General features: G+C 53.1%; 1 pseudogene; it reads right to left on the reverse strand.

Annotated features, from left to right (window-relative positions):
- Window positions 1-13: 13 nt before the first annotated feature.
- LOC137964914 (NADH-ubiquinone oxidoreductase chain 4-like) overlaps window positions 14-7,500 on the reverse strand; it is an 8,164-nt pseudogene continuing 677 nt past the window's right edge.

Consider the following 7,500-nt stretch of genomic DNA (forward strand, 5'->3'; position numbering starts at 1 on the left):
TAAGGCAGCTCTTCCGTAGAGGCAGGTAGTAACCTAACCTTTAAGAGTCTGTTCAAGGGGGGAGCCCTCTTATCTATCAATGGAAAGATCTCCGTGCGTGACGTGATAAGGAATCCTAGAAAAGATCGATTGAGACTCCCTCCCCGGTCCCACGAAGATCTCTACGTACTTGTCCAGACAGAGATCTTCCGGTCTGCGTGCGTGGGAGCAGCTCAAGCAAAGAAGAGTCTGGTCTCTGAATTCAGGCCCGGCCCGCCCGTCTGCTGCTAGGTCCGGGAATGGCGCCAGGCGAGGGCGCCGCTATGCCCCGCTGCTCTGAAAGGCCGGCCCCCGGACTATGCAAAAGAATCGAGGCCGGGAGGTCTCGTCCATAGTGGTTCCCCCCGCCTTTGGTGATTGACCGAACAAAGAGGCCTAGATCTATGCCCCTTAATGAATCGAATGGTCCTTCGACCTTCGTTTGATTCCGGCGGCCGGCATAGATCTCATGAGACCCGCCCACTATTACTACGAAAAAAGCCCTGCCTTTTTCCTTCGCTACTAGGAGAGTAAGCAACTTCTATTAGCGCCGGACCTTGAGTCGAATTGATCGTGTCATGTGCAACGTCCATCAATGATGGTTCATTAATGTCCATTGATTTAGACTCCTTCCCCCTTCCCTTATACGAAGAAGATCGAGAGGGGCCCAAACCAAGAACGGAAACGGAAGCCTTTCGACTCACTCTCGTATGGCTCGCCCTCGAGCCCTGGGCAGGTCGGCCGGGTCTTTCCCTGTTGTTCTGTTCCCGCCACGAGAAAGACGCACGGAAGAGGTATGCCCTGCGCGTGGAGGATCCGTTGAGAGTGTCCGTTGTCTCGGTAGGGAAGAGTACGATCTTTTCCCCTATAGTATTGAATCAATAAAAAAAGAGGTCAGTGCTACGGCCCCCTATAGTTTGATCCAATATTGACCGGGGACGAGCCCCGACTTCCATAGGTCCTTGGTTCGACCTCCTTCCGCGGTCCTTGCTTTTAATAAAGCGGAGCGGGGCCAATTTCTCGTACTTGCGGCTTGTGCCCCGCCCGGTTCACTGGGCTGTTGGCCTACCAAGCACTTGCCCGCTGCTCCTGCCGCCCGCCAAGCGGGCTCCGCGCTCGTTATCCTTACTGTTCTCTCTGCTGGGGCCCCCTCCCATTGCTCTAGCCATAAGCTATGGCAGCTCCAGCTCGCACCCACTGGGGCCCGCCCAGCGAGGCCAGAGTGGGCTCAGCGGTCAGCCCCCATTCGAATTACGTTAGGGGGTCTTTCGCTTTTGCCAGATCTAGAGAGATACTACGAGTCCTCCGTCCCAGATTCCCTCGCCGCGGCCATCTGGTTCACCGGTACTACCAAAAACTCTCATGCTTACGTTACTGTTACTGATGTTAGTATTATCTCGGACCACGAAGACCCCAGTCGTGCTTCTGGTTTCCATTCCCATCATCATATTGAAGTTGGAAACTCCTCGTGCTCTGCCATAAGAACTTGGAGTCCGTATCATGGTGAAGGTAAGGTAACGCTGTGATTCTTGCTCAAAAAACTGACCGAACGCGTTCGAGTTATTGGCTCGTCCGACCCGGCAGCATTCATGAGTCGCTCGTTCAACTGTCCCTCGGAGACACGGTCGAGAAGTGCCATGCATGGTCGCCCCCCCTTTCTTTCTTTCTCTCGGTCCCACCCAGTGAGCGGAGCGCGGATGCGCTCGCTGCTGCATCTAGCGCACAAGCCCAAAGTAGTAATAGGCGCCTACGGCTCTATTGCGTAAAGGGGCGGAGCACCTTTACGTAATAGGGGCTTGTGCGCTAGAAGCGGGCGTGTGCGCTGCAGCAACAGCAGGGGCGTCAAGTGCCCTAAGGCTTGTGCGCCTTTATGGCTTGGGGGCCTGAGCCTTAGGGCTTGTGCGCTTTCTTTGGGGCCTTCTTTTGAAGCTCCCTAAAGAAATGGATCAAAAAAAGGGGGGGACTTCCGCAACGGGCTATGCCACCCATTACTTATGAGGGAAGTCGCATCCGTCCCATCGCAAGCACCTACAATGTCATGATCACATTGGTTTACCCTTTTTTCTTTGGTAGTTCAACGGACGGTCGCCCCTCCAACAAGAAAAGGTAGAAATATGGAAACTTCTCTGCCATTTGGATCGGAGAATTTATGGAGGAGTTTGAAATTTCCAGAAACCGCACGATTATATAGCCAAAGGGAATACGCCGCGCCTAAAATCATCCCAAGCGCTGCTAATGTGGCTACTAAGCTATTTCTTTGGAAAGCTCCTACTAAGATGGGAAATTCCCCGATAAAGCTGCTAGTACCAGGTGAACTCATATTGGCCAAAGTGGAAGAGAAGGAAATGGTAGGGAGATTCGGCATGGTGCTCACTAAACCTCCGTAATATCTAGCAAGTCGAGTCTGATGTCGGTCATATAGAACACCAACACATAGAAAAAGGGCTGAAGGAACCGGTCCATGACTTGACATCGGTGGAATGCTACCTCCAATTCCCTGTATGTTCGATAGAGCCAAATATTCCCCCCCCACTGATCGGAGTACGCCGATTACCCCCCGAACCGTACAAGATAGTTACCACCTATCATACGGCTTTCTAACTCCACTTCTTTTTCTGGTCGTTCCGCTCTGTCGGATCGATGGTTGTATAAGAGATCTGTAACCCCTCGACATTTTTGACAGAATGGTTCCTGCTTCCTACCCATAGTTAGCATGTATCTCCCCGGGTCATACTTGAGTATCACATCGTAGACCCCCACCCCAACTCTATCTTCCTTATCAGTGAACCGGAACATAGTGCATAGGTACTCTTCGATGCAGCGGGGACGAGACGACGTGACATACTACGATCACGTACAGAAGTGCTGCCCTTCGGCTCGGCAATATGGAACCTCTCAACTGCTCCCGTTCCTTTATGGGGGTCCTATCGGGATAGGTAGGCCCACGCTTTCCCCTCCCCCCGACCGATCAGTAGTTCCCCACGGCTGACAAATAGGAGTTTAGGCCGTAAAAGAAAGGCACCGGCCCCCCTTCCCCCCCACTGGGATTTTGCTTTCCTTATCTACGCGCGCACAGCGTCAGCACTGGCGAAAAAGAGGTCGGCTTTACTTAGAGTGCCCGCGGGCTTGTGCGCTAGAAGGGGCGGGCCGGGTGCTTGTGGGCCCCCCTCTGCAGCAAGTGCTTGTTGGACCCCCACCCCCGTTTCCCGAGAGGGGGCCGGGCAGTGTTTCCCCAGCGGCCGGCCAGTGGCGGCAGAAAACGAACTCGGGTGGGCTCCGCGCGGTTCGCGTTTTCTTGTTAAGAGAGCTTATCATTCTCTTATAGAAGCCCGCGTCCACGCCGGGGACGGGTAAAGCCCAGCGAAGCAGCAGGGAGCACTGAGCAATGGGGGGGGGGATGAGGGCGACTCCGCCCATGGGTTGGACCACACCACAGGCTGAAGTCCTTCCACGACAGGAGAAGGGCAGCGTCCTCGTTGTCGGACCGGAACAAGAAAGGGGAGCTAGTCGTTGGAGGGAAGACAAGGCTCGTTCCGTGCGACTCCACAGAAGAGTACGCGCGCTAGCGCTTATAGCAGCCAGTGAGCGAGCGCATCCGCGCTCCGCTTCGCGCACTTCTATCGCACAAGCCCCCAAGCCTACAATAGCAATAGGTGCTTCAGCCCTCTTGGGCCCTATTGTGTAAAGGCGCTTTATAGGCAGGCTTCTCGCTCTATTGCAACTTTGGGCGTGTGCGCTAAAACTACATAACTGCGCGCCTTACTATACTAATAGGACTAGCGCGCGCATCCCAGCTGCTTGCTGCTTTCTGTTCCAGCGGAGCTCGCTGCCTCCCCACCCTTGCTTAGCATTCCACTTGTGATCCTGGATGCAGTGGAGGATTTTGAGAAATGCGCCCGAATGTCCCCCTCCCTCCATAATACCCTACTTCTCTTTCCCCCCTCGAGAAAGAGAAAGAAAAGAAGAAAGGATTGATTCTCTTCTTTCATGTGAACGGCCCTATCTTGTATCGAATGGTTTTTCGTGCTATACACCACGTTGAGAAAGACCAAGCTCCTATGTACCGTACCATTTGGGTACCTCTCGAAAGGGGGGTGCTCCTTATGATGCGGGGCTGGATCAAAGCTGTCCGAAGTGCAATGACGGGGTAAACTCGGACTCGGATAGGATAGGATTGTGCGTGCCGGGCCCTTCGGGTGTCCATATTTTGGCCGAATTCCCCGTACCGTAGGCCCGCGCGGCCGTCATCTTTTTTTTGACGTTCCACCGCTGTTACGCCAGAAATCCAAGGTTCCACACGAGCTCCCGTTCTGCGGCGTGGTGGCAGGACCGCTAGGGGATTGGCTCCGGGTGTAGGTAGGGTCAAATCTGCAGGGGTCATGCAAATACATAGGCCCCTTCCCTTCTGCCGAGTAGTTTAGAAGGCGCTTTCCATTCTACGGTCCCTCGGAGCGAAGGCTTAGGCAGGTAGTACGGGCCCTCTGACTTCCAGCTATGTGCTGTGCGGCTCCCGCGAAGCGAATGAAGGGAAGCTCGAAGAGCTTTCTCCGCCAGCGGCTTATGTAGTGGTCGGCTTCGCACAGCCAGCGCTCACGCCAGCGAGCGAAGCGCGGGTGCCACTATTGCTATAAGGTGCCTAAAGGCCCAAAATAGCAAGAGGGGGGCACTTGCAGCACACGCCCGCGGCCTCTGCAGCTCCCCCCCCCTTACTGAACTTCACTTAGTAGTCGGCATTCTATAAGCGACTTGTCGAGTCTACGAAGCTTTGCTTATTGTAGTCGGCCCGTAATGCCTCCCTTCATTTGCTTGCCTCCTTCCAGCCCAGAATGCTTGGCCTCCTGCGCCAAGTCGATCTTTTAGGTTTTAGGCTTGGCTTCGTCCCGGAAGCGAAGCTTCTACGACGAGTCGCTTCTCCCCTTCTCCACTCTCTCCGGCGGAGAAAGCTCTTCGAGCTTCCGGGTGAGCTTACGCTTACTCTCAGCCTCTTTGATTGGTAGGCGGGCGGGATAAGCCCCCTACTTAAGATTCTGAAGGGTAACCTTTTGATTATGTCGTGACGCTTTGGTTAGGCCGACTACTCTACTACTACTATAGGCTACTTCTAGCTTCTATAGTGGCCCTGGGGCTTTGGTGTAGTTGTAGTTTGTATTGGTACTGAATGAACATATCAAACAAAGGCGAGCAGTATAAGCCCTTCGTAGGCCTGGGAAAAGCAGCGAACTCTATAAGCTAGGCTTTGTTCACCTTTGGACACGAACACTATTCCGTTCTCAGCGGAAACCCGCCTTAGAGATTGAACGTCGACTTATCTTATTGCCATTCAATCTAAGACAGCGCTGATAGCTTGTAGTCAACAGCCCCCCTTATGAAACCGAAAGCAGCCTTTGGTACTTAAGTAGTTAAGGCGAACAGCCCCCTTGCAACTATGATAGAGAGCCGTCTGCTTGTTGCCAAACCAACCCTGTTCGCCTTTCTTTTGAATCAAAGTAGGGCGAGCAGAGCGTACCCTATAGGGCAAAGCAAGAAAAAAGGCCTTTTTTCTTGAATCAAAGTAGGTCGCGACTGTTGTATTGTAGTCGGTCGGGGGAAGCTACCGCTTCTACGACAGCTCCGCTTCCTCGTCTTGCTTCTGGCAAAGCTTCTACTTTGCTTGCTTCTCTCGCGCTTGCTTGCGCGAAGGCGCCGAGTCCTTTTCGCTAGGTCCAAAAGCTTCCGTCAAAGCGAAAGATCTGATCCAACAGAAATCCCGCATATTGAGCGCAGCTGATATGCGGCTACGGCTAGGCGATCATATCATGCCATATAAGACTTCATTATGGATAGAGAGATCCCCTTACAGATAGAATAGATGTTCATGGATAGACAGACATTCCATTGATTCACGAAATGGCTCGTCGATCCAAATGATTCATTCTTCTGGTCTCTCTCCGCCCCCCGCCCCGAAACTGACCCACGGCACAGCGCCCATTCGCTTCGCGCGCGGGAAGGCAACGAAGTTCAGTTCAAGAGACCGCAGAGGAGTGGAGCAGCCGCGACACGAAGTTCCTTACCTTAGCTGGATCTCGCTGGTGCCACCTATACGGTAGGTAGGCGGCGGATGTGTGACGTTTGGAGTTGTCGTTCGTGCACCTGTCCCCAATGGAAGAATGAGTGATCCGTTCCCCTGCGGATCATGGCCTTACCACTCGGTCCCCGATGGCCAGCGGGGGATTCGGTATAGCAGCTCACGTTCGTTTGCGCTGCGCGTTCCCGCTGGACTGGACACGTGTTAGCTGTAGGAAGTATGGTTCCGAAAGTGACTTTGGTTCGCCAGTTCAGGCTCAACTCCTCGCTTTACGTTAGCGGACCTACAGGTCGGGCCGGGGCGGAGCACTCTTTCTTTCTGTGTGGGACGATGCCGGGGAGATAAGGGAATGCGTCGAGGCGGCGAACAACAACAACACAACTACATTTTTGCTTTTCCCTCCATGAGATGAGCCCTGTGCATTGGACCGATGGATAAGAGAACGGAGCTGGCCCAAAAAGCGCTTGGGCGCTCTACGTACGATGTAGACTCCATCAGATACATATCTTCTTTCTGATGGATCCATAATAGTGCGATATCCTCTTTCGATCTATTGATCTATTGAGTATCTTTCCCCTTATTATTGATAGATTCCCTCTCTATCCATTCCTACTCTTTCGATCTATCAGAACAGATCAGGCCATCTATCAATCGATTTGAAAATAGCACGTTCATCTCGCTTTTCGTTCATTTCCGCCACGCCATAATAAGAAGCAGGCGAAGCAGCTAGAAGCGCTCGCTTCTAGCCCTTTCTTTCTTATTCACGAATGAATTGGAAAGCCAACAGAAAGATTAGATTCTGACCTCGTCTAGCGCACAAGCCCTAAGTAGTAAGAGGGGCACTTTTTGAAACGCCCTTGTAGCGATAGGCGCTTCAAGCCGCAGACTTCGTTGGCTTAGAGTGCCCGGCGGCTTGTGCGCTAGGCTAGCACACGCCCAAAGTCGCAATAGGCGCTTAGGCGCTTGCCCTATTGGGCCCTATTGTTATAAGGCGCTTTATAGGCAGGCTGCCTCTGCAGCTGCCTGCGCGTAGGACCGTCCCTCACTCCCGTCCCGGGGCGCTAAGGGGGTTTAGTTTTTGGAACAGACGGCTGTGTTTTGCTGACGCCTCGAATCAAGCTTTTGTTGCGACATGCTATGTTTTCTCCCCCATTGCTAGTAGGTTGATGGGTCGCACGCCCGGCACACATGTTTTGGCCTTGTGTGTCCATAACTCAAAATAGGTGACCTAACGGCCGCCGCCCGACTAGACATACCCATAGTCACCAGATTCATATGGGCTACTGGGGAGTGGGCAATGATCTTCTTAAGATCGATCTGTCTTGAAGTGGTCGAGGGAGTATATATTATAGCAATCGCGCTTGGAGTATAAATGAAAGGAGTGGAACGAAGTGTCGCTTCGGGAAACATGGGTATTG

This window comes from Aristolochia californica, unplaced genomic scaffold (assembly GCF_029961685.1).
Source record: "Aristolochia californica isolate CCGP_79_NKW_82.1479 unplaced genomic scaffold, dmAriCali1.0.hap1 SCAF_474, whole genome shotgun sequence".
Taxonomy (NCBI): domain Eukaryota; kingdom Viridiplantae; phylum Streptophyta; class Magnoliopsida; order Piperales; family Aristolochiaceae; genus Aristolochia; species Aristolochia californica.